This window comes from Lepisosteus platostomus, chromosome 20 (genome assembly GCF_059453375.1).
Source record: "Lepisosteus platostomus isolate fLepPlt1 chromosome 20, fLepPlt1.hap1, whole genome shotgun sequence".
Classification (NCBI taxonomy): Eukaryota; Metazoa; Chordata; class Actinopteri; order Semionotiformes; family Lepisosteidae; genus Lepisosteus; species Lepisosteus platostomus.
The window spans coordinates 3,199,573-3,218,187 of NC_142630.1; the positions used below are offsets into that span (position 1 = coordinate 3,199,573).

Here is an 18,615-nt window from a genome sequence, read left to right on the forward strand (position 1 = left end):
AGTGGTCCTTGCTTTGTTTCCTTGCTCTGTTCTGTTTCCAGGCTTAATAACTGTGGCAGTAGAAGCATGAAAAAGTGTTAATTGTGAGGAATAGAGAGGAATGTCAGTCTTGTGAAACCCCAAATGTACACTTAAATCTGAGCTACACCAATGTACTTTCCCACCTCACTTTCTTTTTTGTAGGCATAAGCAGCCTTTTAAGTAGTAGCTTGTTTGCCGAGATTCTTTTGTAAGGAAAACCTAATCATCTAAGCAAAAACAACATGCAGTATATCAGAGTATAGTGCTGATAGCCCAAAATAAGCAAAATAATGGAATAAAGCAGAATTAGCCTAAACCTGCAAAATGACAGCTTGTTGGGAGTTGGTTAATTTAGTTTTCTGATCTCAAACTTTGTTGTTGTATAACATGTCCACAATAAAAAAAACCTTAACAGCAGCAGAAAAACAAGGGGGTAATGACTTTCATGCACTTGTCACAGGTACAGGATTCATTTGGCAGGATTCATTTCAGCAGATGAAGGAAGAACAAATTGCAACCTAAGGCACGTTTGTTGCAAGTGGAACAAGTCAGATTGCATAAGAAACTTAATCAGCACCAAGGCTGCAGAAGAATAGAAAAGACGGTGCTAAAACTTGGTGTGTCAAAATTAAAAAAGAGTTGGACTTTCTGACTGAATCTTTTCATGGCTCCATTTCTGAATAACTATTGGAGTAAATGAAAGTACACTTTAATTTTGAATATCAGAAGTACCACATGACAGAGAGCTGGAACAGAACCTAAGACCCCGTGAGACATTAATGGTAGCCAAACTAATGTTTGAAAGTGTAAAAATTCTAAAAATCCACTTTAGTAAACCATAGCAGAAAACATTTTTTATGTGGTAAAGCTTGAACAGATATTCAGTTTTTGCAGAATTTGTCATCAAGGTTCAATAGTGCTAATCTGCACACACATGCAGATTTTAGACTATAAATCATCTAAATGGGGAAAACCTGGCCAAGTAAGTCAAGATACGAGATCAAATATCTTTTGCTGCATTAGAGCATAACAAATAGCTTCAAATGTCAATTTTTTATAAGTCTGACATTACTGAAAAAAGTTGCAAATAGCAACATTTCAACATTTTAAATGTACTCTGTTATTGCACGGAGTTTCTATTTGAGCAGGGATACCATTACTTTAATCAAGATTCCTGTTATTTGGAATTAAGTTCCAGTAGAAATCAATGATTTATTTTGTGGCTGATGAGGCAGACATCAGCTTCAGCTGAACATGAGGCGAATGAGTGTATTTCCTTCTCAGATTTAACATCTCTTGAACCTACAATCCCATTAGCTGCAAGAATCAAATATAAATTCAATAAGAAAACCAAACATTTAACAATCCACATTATACAGTAAATTGCCCTTGACCTCTCACTGGTTTCCTAGTTACGATTTTTCTGTTAGCATTTCACCCCAATTTAGTGTAGATTTTCTTGCAGTGGAGAATGTTGACATCATGGAATACCATGGCATGATTTCAGTATTGGAACTGAAACAGTGGTGGGAGCTTTGAGAAGATATTGATTTGAGATTTGAAGATATTGACCAATGTGGTTGTTGCTCTAGGTTTTTGTACAAAATAATATATGGTTAATTATAGTGATTATACATATATGATTACTCCCACTACTGCAGACAGAGTTGCACCATAAATTAAAAAATAATCCGATACAATAATCTGTTACTTGATGTAGTTAAAATTCTTGCTGGGGCCTAATTCATATAGATGTGCATTCTTAGGCAGACTTTGTTAATGGTTAAATAGATAGAAATTGATTGATTTTTCAATTTCTGTACCTATAGCGCTCAGAATAGGGATGGCATTTCTAGTCCTTGAGGTCCAAAGTCGTGCAAAATGTAGAGGTACTTTTCAATTAGTCAATGATTAGCAGTTAAAACTGGATGATTTGACTTCTTATCCAATAATTAGTTCAATTAAGCTATTAAGTCCAGGTTGCATTCATCCCAAGGATTTTCAAGGACCTTAAGTACCGCATACAGCATTTTCTTTTGTAGAGGAAAAACCAGCAAGCTGTCTTTCAGCTTGTGACCTGATGTATGTTTTAGAAAAATCATGATGTGTGTGCTTTTTTTCTTGACAGTTTGAAGGAATATGACTAGTTATCACCTTCTTTATTCTCAAGTGACAAGCGGTCTGGCAGTGTGCAGGCAGGGAAGATGGCAATATAGCCTCTATTGATCGATAACAGTTATTCCGACTCGATCTTGCCACTAAATGAAACTCCAGTCTCAATACTTATGTGAAGTAATCCTACCAGATACAGAGGTTGATTTAAGCTATCATTTTTTTAAAACAATCCTGTGAAGAAAAATGTACCTGAAAGTCCAGCCTCACTTTATAGTCTACTAAGATGCTGATGGGAGTATACTTTCACTTTCCTGCTCTTGTTTTGTGAAGCTGAGAAGGCAGAGCAAAGTCACTCACAAAAGCCTTTGAATAAAAATGTTCTTACTGTACCACAAGTAATGTTAAAACTCGGAACAATATAATTGTGACTTCTGCCTGTTCTTTCCGTGTGTACGCAAGACTTAAGTTGTAAGGCAGAGTTGTTTCCTGTAGTTTTTTTTTTAAAGTAGAAATGAAACCTCTTCTCTTGCCCCTCTTAAATAGTTAATATTTTCTAATGTTTTCCTTGTTTTTCCAATCTTAGGAATCAAACTAAATTAGTTCACTTTATCTCAAGAATCCACTTATATATGTATAAGCCATAGATTACTCAATTAGGAGATGTTTGTGTCTTATGTATAAATATGTAAAATACAATTCTCTCTAGCTTTTCTAGATATGCCCAATAATCTAGGGATTTGCTTTTGGTCATGGGCTTTTGAAAAACTCTTTTATGATTATTTAGCAATGAAGAATTTGCATATTTTCAAGAACTTTTGATGTTTAATTTATTAGTATAACGTGGATTAATTAATAATCACAGCTGTTATAATTTTGCCTCTCTGGATGTTTAATACATGTGTACAATAGAAGTATATATCTTGCTTGTGAACTTGCTCATGTTTTTGTCCCACGTCTCATCATATGAGATGTGTTTAGTATGAACAGAACTGAATTATGAGTGCATATCAGAGCCTCTGTTGTGGGTTTTCATGAAAGACTTCAGGAGAAGATGGGGGTTCTTGAATCAGGCGAGCAAATTAGGCCAAATAGCTTCCTCTCATTTCTAAACACTAGTATTTTTGGTCTTTTCTATTCAGAATTATCGTCAGATTATATGATGAAGGTAAAAAGAAAAGATCTGTTGTAACACCATGGCCTTATCTATAGTTTTCTGTGGGATATTTATTAGCCATTTCCCCAGGATTTGTACACTCAAGGTGCTGCTTTTCTACGTTTGCATACAATTATACAGTACTATTTATTGCAAGTCCTGAAGGGATGACTTGCACAGAAGTACTGAATTGCATCCCTAATTTAAGCATCGTATTACTGACAGCTATGCATACGCCTAGATTCCTGACTCTTGGCTTTGTTTGACAAGCACATCTATAATTTCTTAAATGAGATTCTGGGTATCACTGTGACATTAACAACAGAACACAATAGCTCAGCATTCCAGTAAAATAACCCCTGTCTCCTTCGGCACACACATACATTTCTTACTCGTGATTACTTACATGATTTTTACCTGGTTTGATAAATGCAAATCTTCACTGAAAGCCTTAATGGTGGCTTTAATCTGAATGTAAAAAAAGTCTTTGATTTGGAAGTTGCACAGCCTGGCCAATTAGTTCCAGTCTGTCGTGGCGTTTGATGAGACCATTGGCAGGGTATACAGGACTCAAATTAAACGAGGTCTTGTTTCTGAAGGTAAACGGAAGATCTGGCACAGTGATGGCATGTTTTGTTTTTCCTTGGATTTTCTTTTAGTGTCTTGTAACACCCTTGATACAGAATGTGGCTCCCAGCAACCCAGACAAGTGCAGACTTCAGTTTTTTTTTAAATTCCTCATTTTCTCCCCTTACCAAATGCTTTTATTCTTTTCTTATTCTGGAGTAATGGCTTTGTGTGGCTGCTGGTTCAGCTCTCACTCGGCTATCAAAAGGTGATGAGTTATCTTTTAAATTTTGTGGTGTGAGCAACATATAGCCTATTATTTCTAGGTGCTGGGAACAATCTTTTGTGGCCTTTCAGCATTTAACACCAGGGGTCGATTTTAGACATTGCTTGCACAGGAAAGATTCGTAATTATCCAGAGGTAGTTTGAATAATAATGTGATCTGGAATGTTTTCTGAAACATTAGCTTCCATCATGCGACTTTGGTATTTGGTGTAATAATAAATTCTTTAGTAGACTTTTTCACAGCAGGCTGCTCAGAAGTCGTGGTGTGTTCAGAATGCATAGCATAACAAATATTGCTTAATGTTTCAGGGCTTGAAAAAATGAAGTGATGGGCATATTGTATCATTGCCTTTGTCTTTTAATTCTTTTTCCAAGGCTGGGAGATGACAGATAGCATGTCATAAATGTCACAGGTAAATAAATCTTGCAGTCTGTTCACAAATTTTCTTCAATCTACATACTATTATAATAGAGTTTCTGTTGTTCATTAGGTGAATGAACATCTCAAAGTGTTATTATCCATTGCAGGAGATAAATATGGTGCAGGGTGAGATTATAATTAAGTTGTCTGTGCATACTGTACAAATACTACATATTGATCATTATACTTCAGTCAGTAGTTTATTCCTATGCCATTTGCTATTGTTACTGTTAGCTTTATACAGTAAACCCATTTCAAAACACAAATACAAATATTGTATTTGGGAAATAGAGCTTAGACTCTTGAGTAATTACCATCAAAGTTCTTCTCTGAATCCAAGACCAAAAAATAAATTAAAACACCACAACCCATTTTTCATTTTTTGTAAATGGTCTTGGACTTATTATTAAAAACAAATATTTTTAGAGGGAGGATAAGAATCTCTTTTGCTTCAGGTAGAGTTAAATTTGTCTTAAGACTCTTAACCATCATGACAAAACAGTTAAACTCTGTTCCTGTCTCTGGTGTTAATATCATTTAATTTAGATTCATACTGATATCATACACCTGGATTTGTACACTGATGCCAAATAATGATATCACAGTGACCTATTTTTTCTCTCAGATGTCAACACTCTATTGTTCCTTAAGCTCAGTGTTCCACATATATTCCAAAGAGATCAATACTCCACATGTCTTTAGGAAACAGCCCCCAGTGGAAATCTACCAGTAATCTTTGAAGTTCTGTGGAATGTGGTAAACAGTGAACTAAGGAATGTGTATTAGAGCTGTCAGTTGGTGGGAAATGTTGAACGCTGAAGTGTGGCGTGGAATTTAAATGGTCTGATGTTGAAGGTTAAAGAAAATATACTCTTCAATGGAAAAAGTGTTTTCTAGGTGTATATTGGGAAGCTTAAATGATTTCTGTTCTATTTGTGTACTTTGGAAGGCAGTGGTATATGCCCCCCTAGATGGGTACAAAAGGATTCAAATGGGGGCACTGTAGTGTTTTATATACAGCTAATTTGAAATACGTACTGAATTTTGTCCGACTACAGCAGTCTATAAGTAGAAACATAAGACTTGCCTTCTAATCAAGCTTCTAACATTTTGTGTTTTCTATTCGGTGCTCAAGGTGACTTGGTTTGCGCTTTCTTCCAAAGAGCTGAGAAACCTGTGGCAAATATACAGCACCAGAGCTTGCATTGATTATGTTTGAAGTAAAATATACAACTGAATTAAACTATTTTAGTATTGTTTTCACCAATGTGAGATAAAGTTCACGCATAGCAATTGAAATCAAGTATTTTTTTAAATAAATAAAATTATTAGTCTATGTGTCAAATAGAGCAGAGTTGAGATTTTTTTTAGTGATTGACTCTGCATCTGCTGCTCACGTTAATCACTTCCCCATCGCTTAAGCAATTGCTGCTTAAAGGTAGCAGTGTCCAGAAAACAAAGTTTGTTTCAACCAACGCCGTTTACTGGGGTGATAGCCTTACGTTGAATTATGTCAAGTCAACGGTCATACTTACCTTGCTGTGCTTGTAAACCGTGCTTAAGCTTCGCCAGAGGTTAAGAATGACAAATACATTAACCACTAAACTGATGCAACCACAGCCCCTGGAGAATCCATGTGTTAAATGTGTGGTGCTCTTGAGGTCACCAGATAGATGGAGCTACCAGCTCAGTCCCCACACTTAATGGGAGGCCAATGTAGTTCATTTTATGGGATGTTCTTGACACTGTTTTTAATGCAGACCAGGAACAAATTGCTGCAGATGCAGGATGCTGCTTGGCAACTGCTATTCTTTAAAGATAAATGTTCCCTCTTGCGCTTTATGAAACCTGGCAGAAGATGTGCCCTTCTGTGCCAATGGCAAAGGCCATGCAGCCTCTCTCATAACTTATGCCTTGCTCTATCAATCACTTAGTGGGCACTCCCCCTGGTTTTCTACATGCCCACGTTGTAATGAGTTAAATTTCAATCTTTTTTTTTACAAAAAAAAAAGAAGCCCCATTCAAAGTCTTGCTTCAAAGCTGCTGTGGCCCCATAGGGGAGGTGTAATGGTCAACGCTTGGAAGAGGGGGGGAAAACGTTTGGATATTGTTGCATGTGACAACTGCTGCTGCATCTGCCAACTGTCCAACCTACTGTATAGAAAACGGATGTAGTCTTTTGTGAGCTTAACCTAGCCATGTGAACCTGCAAAGCTCTTTGAAATTATTTGCTTCTGACACATGGGTATGGCATTAAATGCCACGTGGTGTAGAAAAGGGCATCACATGGGGAGACCTGCCATGTTTAGGAACAAATGAAATGTAAGTGATTATATTCTGCATCGAAACAAATATAACAGTGAAGCAATGCAGTTGAGCAGAACTGTTCAGTTAGTCTAATGTTGTCTATTCAGATCCTGCAATTTGCTCTTTAAAAGAAAAAGAAATGAGAACATAAAGCTCATGCCACCAGTCACTTTAGCATCTTTTATTTATGGTAAATACACAAAAAATAGAGATCTGAAGGTTTAATAAGACATTACACAGCACTCATAATACTGACCTTTCCCACTCTGAAGGGCAAACGAGTAGTGAAATTGGCCGAGGAGATACAAAAAAACTGGTCAACCTGGTCAAAAATACACCATGTGGCACAAACCCAACAGCAGCAGCAATAACAACAACAAGAAAGTCCTTGGGAGAGCCTGCAGGGCACAGTTTCTTATGCTGATGGCCTGCATTCTTGTATAGGAGATTACTGACACTTGTTGAGGCAGAAAATACAGAGAAAGGACATCAAGTGGATCCCAGCTTTGGCAGGGGGCTGAAAGATGTCGATCTGAGAGAGGACTTCACCCCAGCAAACAGGAAAGTGTCAAGATGTGTTCCCTGCATTCTCGTCACACAGGCGTGACCCATCAGATCCAGCTGGAATTGGGATTTCCAGCAGATTGAAGATGGCATAAATGAGAAATATGTGTCATTTAATAATATGTCTCAGGTGGTGAAAGCCTGGTATGCAATTTGCTCTGGGGCCCAGAGTCCTTCTTGTGTGACTTTGGCCAAGGTTGTCTCAGGCCTCATTGACCTCCCCACTCTTCATATTTGTCTGTTTAATTTTGGTAATGTCTCACCGACTGACTCGACTGCTTTATGAGAAGAGGAGCCTTGGGGTGTTGGTGAGGATTTATTGACAGGGAACACAGTTACCTTTCCAAACTTGCATTGAACCACTTAGCTCGCAGACAGGCAGACATTTATTTTCATAGTAAAAAAAGGGAAGGAGTGTTGTATCAGACAGAGGTTCACTGGAAACGTTACCTGAACGTGCCCTGGCAAAAAGCAACAGCTCTGTAAAAACAGCAGAAATGCAAAAGTAATGGTGGCAACAGTGTGACTGTCAGAAAGGCCCATGAAATGGATACATTTAAGGATTTCTTAGGAAGATGTGATTCCCTGCAATGTGTTTTATGTGTGATGTTATTTCAGAAGTTAAAAACAATGCAACATATACATTCATGGATGAAGTGATTATAAAAATGCATTGCTTTCCTGTAGTTTTAGACAGTGACAGCTTTGTATTCCTTCATTTTTCATGTTAAGAGAGATGCAGGGTTTTTTTCTCATCTGAATTTAACTACTTATTAACAGAGAAATGTTGGCTGTCATACCTAAAAAGTGAATGCAAAATACTTTAATTTCCAGTGATATTGGGCAACACGGGTAAATAAGGACTTCAAATGTGAAAATGTCTCTTTTCATTATCTGTAGTGATAAGAGGTATTGTGTAAAATCTCTAAGAAGAAAATGTGTGTGAGAAACTAAAGCAAAAATCAACAGACCCTATTTCCTTTAAATTACCAGCTTTGATGCATTTCCTTTAAATTTCTCATTTCTAAGAAATTAAATGAAAATTAAATGGGAAATGAGAGGAAAACAAAGAACCTTGATATATTTTCTTAGTGTCAGAAATGGGGTTGATTTTTTTTAGCGTTCCTGGTTTTGCTCAGTAATTTCAATTAAAATGTTATACACAATAAATCATGTGCAAACAGCAGGTGATGGGAAGAGTTTTCAAACCTAGTTTGTGCATGTTTGCCTTCAGAGTGCATCAGTAGAGCAAGGATCGCAGTTTACAGTTTGAGTCAGCTTTCCAAATCATTGCCCCATCACCATTAATGATTCGTTATCATGTGGTGCTATGCAAATGCCAGGACTGTATTGTTAAGCAGCCTGTGTATAAGCAGCAGTACGTTGACATAGAACGAACAGATATTAAGAATCTAGAGAGAAGCCTTGATGATACAGTTAGTTGGTGGTCCCTATGGCCAAGAGATGTCTTTATGACAGGAGAAATTAAGTAGGTATTATGGTGATGTCTTCAGTGATTGTAATGTCAAGCATTAATAGTTGTTTGCCTACCCTGTCAGCTTTATAACTTGTCAGTTTTGGTGCTATCATGCATCTGAAACCGTATTACTTATGGCACACTGTGCATTCTGCTGTGCCTTGTGCATGAGATATTATCCCTTGACAGCTTACTATCAATAAATCACCTTATACAGTATTATTAGTTAATCTGTACCGGGAGACGATTTTTGTATTAGTGAGTAATATTAATTCAGTTAAAATAATCTAGATTATTTTTTGCTGTCTTTTGTTTGATTTATGCAGATTATTTATTCATTTTCAATCTAATTTATTATTCCTATAAATGTCTGGTTGGTAATCCCAACGACCAGATAATATAAATAAGCAGGCATAACAAATGTCAGATCTGCTCACTTTAAATTGATGGCACTTGAGTTTGTTTGGTGGACTGGGCGGCTTTAAATCCAAAATGAAGGTTAATATTCATGGATGCTGTTAGTAAAATTAACTGTGGCAACAGCAAGCAGATTTCTATTCAAAGATCAGTTGATTTGTAATATGTTACAAGCTTTGTAACAGGATAAACACAGAGAGGAATCTAGCCAAGGCGACTAACGTATTCACTTGTATCTTGTTTCTCTGGTCTTGCAAACAACATTTCACTAACGATCTATTCATCTTCATCTAGAGGTAGTTCACTAACAGTGAAAAACACTGCATTCTTCATTCTAGTGTCTCAAAATCTCATTATGTGGCTCAGTAGGGTGCAACACAGCTGGTCTTCACTTCTTGTGCCATTTAAATTAATAAGGTTTTACCTGTGATATATAATGTTGTATGTCGATTTGAATCAGATTCTGGTGATTGAGCTTACTGGGTGGATATTTCCATCTGAAACACCAAAGTGATGTAAAAATACAGTTTTAGATCCCAGAGCTCATGTGTGGGCATGCAAATAGACCAACTGTATGTTTCTGATCTGGAACATTTATTCCAACAAGCTCTGAGGACACCCTAATTAATTTGCAGCACTTACATGAGTTAATATCCTTACCTTTGTATTAGATTATATAAAGAACAAAGTATGTAATTCTGATACATTACAATAGGCTGCAATAGTCTCACCTCGCTACAGTATATCAAAAACCCAATAAGTGTTAATGGAATTAAATAGATTATTTTCATAGTGGTATTTTCCTTGAATGAAGACAAAGTACTTGTATAACCCCTGTAGCTGATCAGTGGTTTTAGAGTCTATATATTGTAGAAAGAAACAACACTGCCAAACTCCTAATTGCTCGGTGACACAATTCTAGCAGTAACTCTTTTGTAGAGCTAGGTTATAACCCTGGATGTGACCAGTTCACTTCTTGTGCTTTATTCCTGCTCCAGAACAGCACAGTAAACGAAAAGTCATCTCAGATTCATGACCTTCAGCAACAACTGAAATATGATAATGCAGTAATTAAAGATGCTTCATAGTACATCAGCCCCGCATAGGGCCCAGTCCCCTTGCTGAGCCCTCCGGCACCTTCCACTGTCCTGGCCAGTCACTGCATGTGCAGCTGCCTAAGGAAACCTCATCACATTTCCCCACCTTTCGGCTGTGTTTTCTTCAGGTGTAATGAAATAATCTAGTGACGGAACACGGCTGGAGGGGGGAGTCCAACAGCTTTGTCTGGGATTAATTTGGGGATGGCGTCAGTTAGTGGGCTGTTGTCTGCGGGCGTAGGTGACAGCCCAGTGACACCCGGAGAAGGCTCCACTACCGAAATGCTGTATCTCTTTTCTTTTCCTTTTAGCATGGAATAAACTTGGACATGTTCCTTTGCATATGATCCTTATGCATGCTGGCATAGCTACCTACTTGAACCAGCAATATCAGGGCATGGAGTTCCAGGCATACTGTATTTTAACAAACTGATTTATTTTCACGAACTGAAGGAATTCCAGGGAATGGTCCAAAATATTTTATTTCAGTCTATGGATTCTGGATATGAATTGTAAAGACTAGGAGACAGTGTAAAGACCTAATAATGAGCTTGAAAGGATTAGGAAGTGGACATGTGTTGGTGAACTTTCTTGATCTTGATTTTGGACTTGATTTTACATTATTTTATTGCATTCTTTAAACCTGTCTCTTCGCAGCTATCCAGAAGGTTATCCAGGTCTTGGCATGAATAAGATTGCACAATGGAGAATGAGGCTGGCTTGACTTTGGTGGAAAATTTTTTAATTCTTCAGAAAGCTGAGTGTGATGCATGAGAACGACCTTTGAATAATATTGGCCAGTGGCTGTTGACTGTTACTGTGCATTGAAGCTGGTGAACCCCTTTAATCATTTAATCAGATTGATTCATTGTCATATATGAGACAGAAATTGAAATAATGTGAAGGCAAATAAATGCATAATTATTGGCCCTGTTAAGAATAGGGTATCACAAACAAATCTGACAAGCAAAAAAAAAGATAATTATACATTTTGTCAGACCAATGAAAAATGTCTGATTTGATAAATCAGACAAATTACTACAAATTAGTATGATTGACAAATTAATACAGTTGTTTTGGTTTCCAAAGCACAGATTAATTTTTTGTAAAAAAAAAGTTTACTGAGAATATGTTGAAATCTAAAAAATCTTCCTTATCTTTTTTACCTCCTTATAAGCAGCAGCAAAGCTGTGGTTCTCAGAGGTTTGAGGAACAGTATGTGTTTGGCCGGCCTTGGGCTGTTTTTTAGAAACTGGCAACACCAATGACCTCTATTAAATTATTTAGGTTGAGACATGACAAGCAATAAATTGAACATTTAGCAAGCACAGTAACTATATAACTCTGCTGTAGTAAAACTATTATATAGTACAATCTTTTTTTAAAACAAAATATTCATTTGTTGAATAAATGTGGAAAGGTTTTAAAATTCTCAGGTCACAAAAAATTTGAGTTAGGGGCCACTTATGATTTTTATTTAAGCATTGGAGGAAAACAGTACCATTGTGCCATTCATATCCATTCAGAGCAAAAACAAACAGTTGCTGCTTGAATGACATTAAAAAATAAAATTCACATAGAAAAACAAAATACAACTGAGTGTTACGGAGGCCTCGAAGTGAGAAAAAATGCAAATTGTCTGATGCTGTACAAGCCTAATAGCTGCTGTAGAATAATCTGGAATTAAAAGTTAATTTGCAGACAATAAAATATTCAATTAAATGCAAAGGTTCAGTGCTAGGGAAAAGACAACAGCAAGCAATTAGTGATGATGAAGGATTAATGACCCAAATGTTGCCACAAGAATATATCTGTTACATGATAATTATATGCAAGTCAACAGCTAAAATAAGGAAATGTACAGTAGTTAACAGATTCATTTAAATAAGGATTCACATTTTTGAACATTAATGGATATATTTTCTATTAATCCATTTTTTAGCCACCTCATTACAATTCAGGTTTGCGGGTATGAATATATTTTAAGATGAAATTCTACTGTTTTTATTATTACTATATCCCCAACCCTTTATTCATAATTGGAAAGAAAAAAAACAGAATTAGTATGGAAAGGATTTTGAAGTTCAAAGTGTGAAATCTTAATCTGTTTGTGCTATACAGCATGGTTTGGTGACAAACAAGAGGCAGAGATAGAAAAACACTTGTTTCAGATCTTTCAAGATTATGTTTTTACAAATGGTAACAAGAAATATTTCAGCAGTTCTCCTGTGCTCAACCACTTGCATGTAAGCATTGTTTAGACATTATGTAGCATCTCATGGTATACATTCAAACTCAAAATAGCAAATTAATATTAAGAACTAATGTTACTAGCAAATTAGGGTCATAAGGGTTACAATTTAAACCAAAACAATTCAAATGTGTTATGCATGTTTTTATCTTAATGAAATGTGAAGGAGACAGATCATCAAGTCTATTATTTTTTCCTTTAAAACCTCATCTATAAGCATGTAAAAGGTAACTTGTCCCACGATGACTTTCAGCCCTTCATGAATAGAAGCCATTTTTGGCAAATTTCATCATGGAGGGTTTTTGTAGGGTTATCCAGTCAGTAAGGCCGTTAAATGAAAACATGCATTCAGCAAGTTCTTATGAGCACACCTGGCTGTTTTTGAAGAAGCATTCACAGCACTACTGGAATCCTTATTATCAATTGTAGATCCTAAAAATCACTCTAAATTGAGATACATTTAAAGAATGAACACTACCACCCCAATCATTAACAAAAGGGAGAGAAGATCGGTCAAAATACTTCATTGATCTGAAATCTTTGGCTGTGTTTCATAACTAACCTCAAGGCAGGATGCTCTAGTTGAGACCATAATATTCTACAATTCTCGATATAGATCCTTTTTAAATTAAAAATGAGTCAATACAGATTTAGAATAACAGAATCTGGGAATGAGTAATCTTTGGAATAGTGGATAAGTATCACTATTGTGCATTATAAAAACAATAATAGTGTTCGCGTTTATATAGTGAATTTCATACAAAGCATCCTGGAGTGCTACACATACAGTATATGAATGAATCATTTGAAAGGCAGCAGCCACTGCTTGTATCAGAGCATACTTGTAAATACGCATTTCATTGCTCTTGTGCATATGACAAATAAACTGAACTGAACCACTTGGATGACATGCAACGATAATTCCACATCAGCAGCCTCCCTCAGGTCAGGTGGCGAATTGAGAAATAGCCTAAGTTGAACCAATGAAGAAATTTAGGTAGCCCAAGCTGAAGCCCAGAGTCAGTGCGTTTATGAGCTGTGCATTGAAATCTTTGATAAACAAACAGTCAGAACCTCGATTTAGCATCAGCACTGCATCTCCCACAACACAATATTCCTGGCCACTCTACTGGCACATTGGCTTGAGATTCTGAGAGTCAGATCATATCTTGAACAAGTATAAATAAATACATATTGTGTTTCATTTTGTTTTCAAGACATATCACCATGCTGAAAAACAGATATGCTTTCCTGTTATGGCAGCTTATCTCCCACTGTGACCTACAGATTTTGAGCTAGTGTTTGTGACAAATGTGGCAGAACTTGAGCAGATGAAGTGGACTGTTGAATGAAGATTTATGTGCTGATATAACATTCATTATCAAAGAGCCTGAATCCCAGTCCGCGCCAAAATAAATATTTCAAGTTACATTATTACCTGTCGTCTTTCTCAAAAGCTTCGAGGTTGAAGGACCCAAGTTTTCTGTCCTTTTTTTCCCCCCTACAGTGTCTGGCTTTAGTGTGCCATTAAGAATGCCTCTTTCAACCTTAAATCACATGTTTGGGAGACTGAGGCAAGTATTTCTGTAGTACCTTGTTAGCACTTCTCACACATTTGCTAGAGTAAAATAATATACTTTTGAATGTTGGAGCTTTTGAATGTTGGAGCTAGATGTGACATGCCTTCGGATGTCATCAGGAAGCCAAAATGAGAGTAGGGCAGGAAAAGATGGAATGGCATGTTGGAACATAGTCTGTGTCACACTGGGTTCTGCTTAGAATGCTATTAAAACAAGTTTAGAATTATGATATCACAAGATTGCACTTGCTGATTAAATCCCAGTGGTTAGAGGTATTGTCTGTTCAGATCTGTTTTATGGTTAAGATGCCTTTTAACCAAAATATTAAAATCACATAAAAACTTTAAAAAGATTTACTCAGAACTGGAAACTCAGAAATGAAAAAGGGAATCGAATAATTACACCCTTATTTCCTGCACTGTAAGTACTACGCCTCCTGCATTAACCTCTCTGTCACCCACATGTCAGTTATTGCCTTTTCTGATGTGTTTTGTTGAGCCTTTGTAGAAAAGTAAAAATTGCAATGTAGAGGGGGCATATTTCCATTTTCTTCATGCTCCACGTTTGCAGTTCCACTTTAACAAAATAATTGAACTTATTTCATGTCTCCACAAAGTGAATCTGCTTCAGATCTTTCTCATATCTACCAGTCTAAAAGCAAGAGTAATTTGAGATAAATATCACACTTTAAACCGGGGCTTTGATCACAACACTACTTTCATGGCAGGAAGCAGGAATTTGTTCAGGCTGATAGAAATGGGGCCTGATCTCATGTTAACAGACTTGAATGAGAGAGCTCAGCTACTAGAGCTGTCTGTTGGGGACGGTCAGCAGTCTTGATAGAAAAGGGATTTGATTGAACACTCTGTCATCAGACACATAATAGCCAGTATTGAAACAGTTCATCGGCAGGATTAAGAACAAGATCTTTTGAAACCAGATGTTCAACAATAGATGACAAAGAGTGTGCTGAGTGTTTTGCTAGAATCATTTGAGTTTATTATGGAAAAGACTGATTCACAGCAAGTTATATTCATATTAATGCACATCTGTGCTTATTTTAATGATTTTCTTGAGTACATGTTGCATTTAGGGGCTACATGTAAGACTTAATTGTCTTAATTGTCTACATATCTGGATTTAGTTCAGAAATGCTGCATAAAATATTTAATAGAAACAAATTATTGGATAAACCCTGAGTAATTTGTCTTAATATTTGTTACAATGGTCTTTTCTTTAAGGATTGTGTTTGATATTATTATACGCAATATAATTTATCAAAATATATGGCTTTGCTCTGAAATTCTAATTATAATTCTAAATTTTAAACATCCAATTATAAGCTGAAAAATAAAAACTGAAAATGTTTTCTTTTTGGTCATTTGCTTGTAGTTAGAGTCTCTATTGAATGAGTAATTAACTGTAGTAATTCGCTGAAAATCGTCTGAAAAATCAACAGGAAAGAAATTTGTTGGGAAATAGTTTTATATTGTACAACTCTCTGAAGCCCCTAAAACAACTGGTGTTGACTTCTTGTTATGCATTTGTGGGTGACTGACATAGCAATTATTTTTTAGTCCTTTAACTTAATGGAGAGGACCCATCATACAGCAGAGCTTTTAACAGAACAATTTGAGTATAGTGCCTACTCAAGGGTTCCAATCTGGGGTCTAGAGCCCAGAACACTGTTTGCTAAGTGTACACACTCTGTTCCCCAGCCAGCTGCTAGAGACCTTGTTATAAGGTAGTTAGTGGTTAAATGACCCTTGTAGAACATCACATTACAGAAGAATAACAGCTAACCCACCCAAGCCTCTTGCTGGTCTGTGGTATTTCCTAACATACAGACCTGGTTTTCCTTCTTATAATGCCAGTGCAAGGACTAATATAGAAGGTGTTATTAAAGGAGTTAGCCACAATAGACAAAAACAGATATATTTGCTAAGACTGGAGTTTGTTTTTACTGAATGTTGACATACTGTATGTGCTTTTGTGGCTGTATTTCAAGTTATTTTCAAGATATATAAATGCCTTCTTTTGACCCTCACAAATTACATCTGCATCTATGAAGCCAATTTTGTAGTGGGGGTTGGTGGTTATGTGTACGTCTCTTTTGTGATACAGTATGCCTGATTCTCTCGCACTGTGGCGGTAAACTGATAGTAACTACAGTCCTTGATCTTGTCAAAAATAGTGTAGCTACAAGTTTGCCAGAATTTCAGAGGCACAGATTGCTTTTCTCATCCATTAGTATTGGTCAGTGAATTCAGACTTTATATTACTCCACTCTGTCTGATGAAGGTTTACTGCAGTACATTGCTATCCCAGGTGAAGAAGCTTACTCCAGGTTACACAGCTCCACTCTTGGAGAGTCACAGCGTCTGTAGCCTCTCGTACCACCTGAGATTTTATGAAGTTTTATCAAGTTCATTGTCTAGTTTTTTGGCTTACATGAACAAATGACCTCCCTTCTCTTGTTCTTTAGGGATTGACAAAACAGAAAGACATACAAAACCTGCTGAATTAAAACCCTCTGGGACAGTAGATACGTGCTCCTTGCACATAGCATGCATTTTCTTTGCTTTGTTCAGATTTACCATATCTTGCATGCTGCATACCTCGGTTTTACTGTGCTTTGCTGTACTGTACAGTGTTTTTGCCAAGTTATACCACAGTAAGCTTTTAGAATGGTATTTTGCAGCTCTTTCCCAATTTCGGGTAAGTTTTGCAGAACCGACTGTTTTCACATCCTTGATGAGGATCCAACTGACACTGCAAAAGAGAAAAAGGTTCTTGGCTACAGTGTTGCACCCATTTCAGTTCCTGTTCTCCAGCATTCTACGGCTCAGCCTGTTAGCTGAAGGATTCTGTCAGACCAATGACGTGTTCTGTTATGGCTCTGGCCAAATAAATTACACTATCAAGCATCTGCATCCTCTTCAGAGAAATTAAAGCAGCATGTGTTAGAAAGCTGTTAGAAACGGGAGATCAATAGCAGCCTTGACTGCAACAGACTACTGCATCAATATTAAAGCTGGTTGTTCGCATACCGAAACTTTTTTTACTTTCTACCCCTTTGTTCTCATTATACTTCACAGCAAAACCTCCCCTGTCAGGGAGAGCACATCTTAAGGTTCATCCTCTTTAGCGGTATATCTTTGAGTTAAAACAAGGCATTTGGAATATTTTATTGTTGATTTGCTTTCCATTTTATGTGTCAGAAATAAAGGCAGGAAATAAAGGCCTTGTGACCGATTAATGGAAGTTACACAAATCACCCAGCAGACCATGTGCTGTAAAGATAATGTTATGTTGAGTGGAGAACCAGACCTTTACACTTCTATTTCAAGGGTTGTGTGTTTTGAAAAAGCCATATGAATAATAGCTCTTACTTGTGGTGCTTTAAAATATACCTTTAGTGGTTTGAATTCACATGGAAGTCAAGGGAAAGAACTTTCTGAAAAACTAATGCCTTGGCTTAAGGGAACTGAAGCTCCCAAATGAAATTAATAAGACATTGAGGTAGGTTTGATCATGTAGCATGGCAATATTTAATAGGTGAATTGTATTTCTATTGATGTGTCAGGCAGAATAGACTTTGAAGTGAATTAAAACAAATTCATTTTATTAATGGAAGGACTAAATGGATCTGTTTGGCTATGAATCAGACACTTCTTGGAACTGTAAATATTTTCAGCGCTGTGATTTTTTCTTCAATTCCTTCCATCCATCCATCCCTGTGTTCTGCTAATCTAACTAATTCTCTGGGTCTCAATAGACTGGCGCAGTGTCACACCCACTGCTAATCGTAGTCCTCCACACAAATGGTCTCACCCCAATCAAGCACCAGCTTTAAGCAATCCCTGCAAACGCCACAGATCAGACCCGTTAACCTATCGGGACAGCTCACTGGTTACTGCACACTCCACATCCAGACATATTTAAACTCTCTCCCACTCTCATCTCATCGCTCAGTGTTGGTAGCTCCTTAGGAACACCGTGCCTCGCCATTTCTCTCTTGCTCTTTCTAATCTTACTAGCGGCCTTGAATCCGGAACCTGTCCTCGACTTCGTCTCTTGTCTAGCGATTTGGCTTTGGTAGTGCCGATGAGTTTCCCTGTCCACATCTTTTCTGACCTGCTTCCAGAACTTCGCAGAGGGTCCATCAGCTGCGTCAGCACTGCGTGCCTTACACACAGTCTCTTATAACGGTATTGTCCAAAATGTATCTTCAGCAACGGTCTGTTTAAATGTTGTTGAAGAGCCGAATCGCCAGAATCAAAACTTGGGCCATTTGTGTTTCCAGCTGTCATTGTCTGTAGCCAATTGCCTATCTCTCATATCTTCTAAAAAGATATC

General features: G+C 37.0%; 1 protein-coding gene across 1 annotated transcript in view; it reads left to right on the top strand.

Moving 5' to 3' along the window:
- cdh13 (cadherin 13, H-cadherin (heart)) overlaps nucleotides 1-18,615 on the top strand; it is a 405,276-nt gene that overhangs the window by 49,686 nt on the left and 336,975 nt on the right. The window lies entirely within an intron of this gene.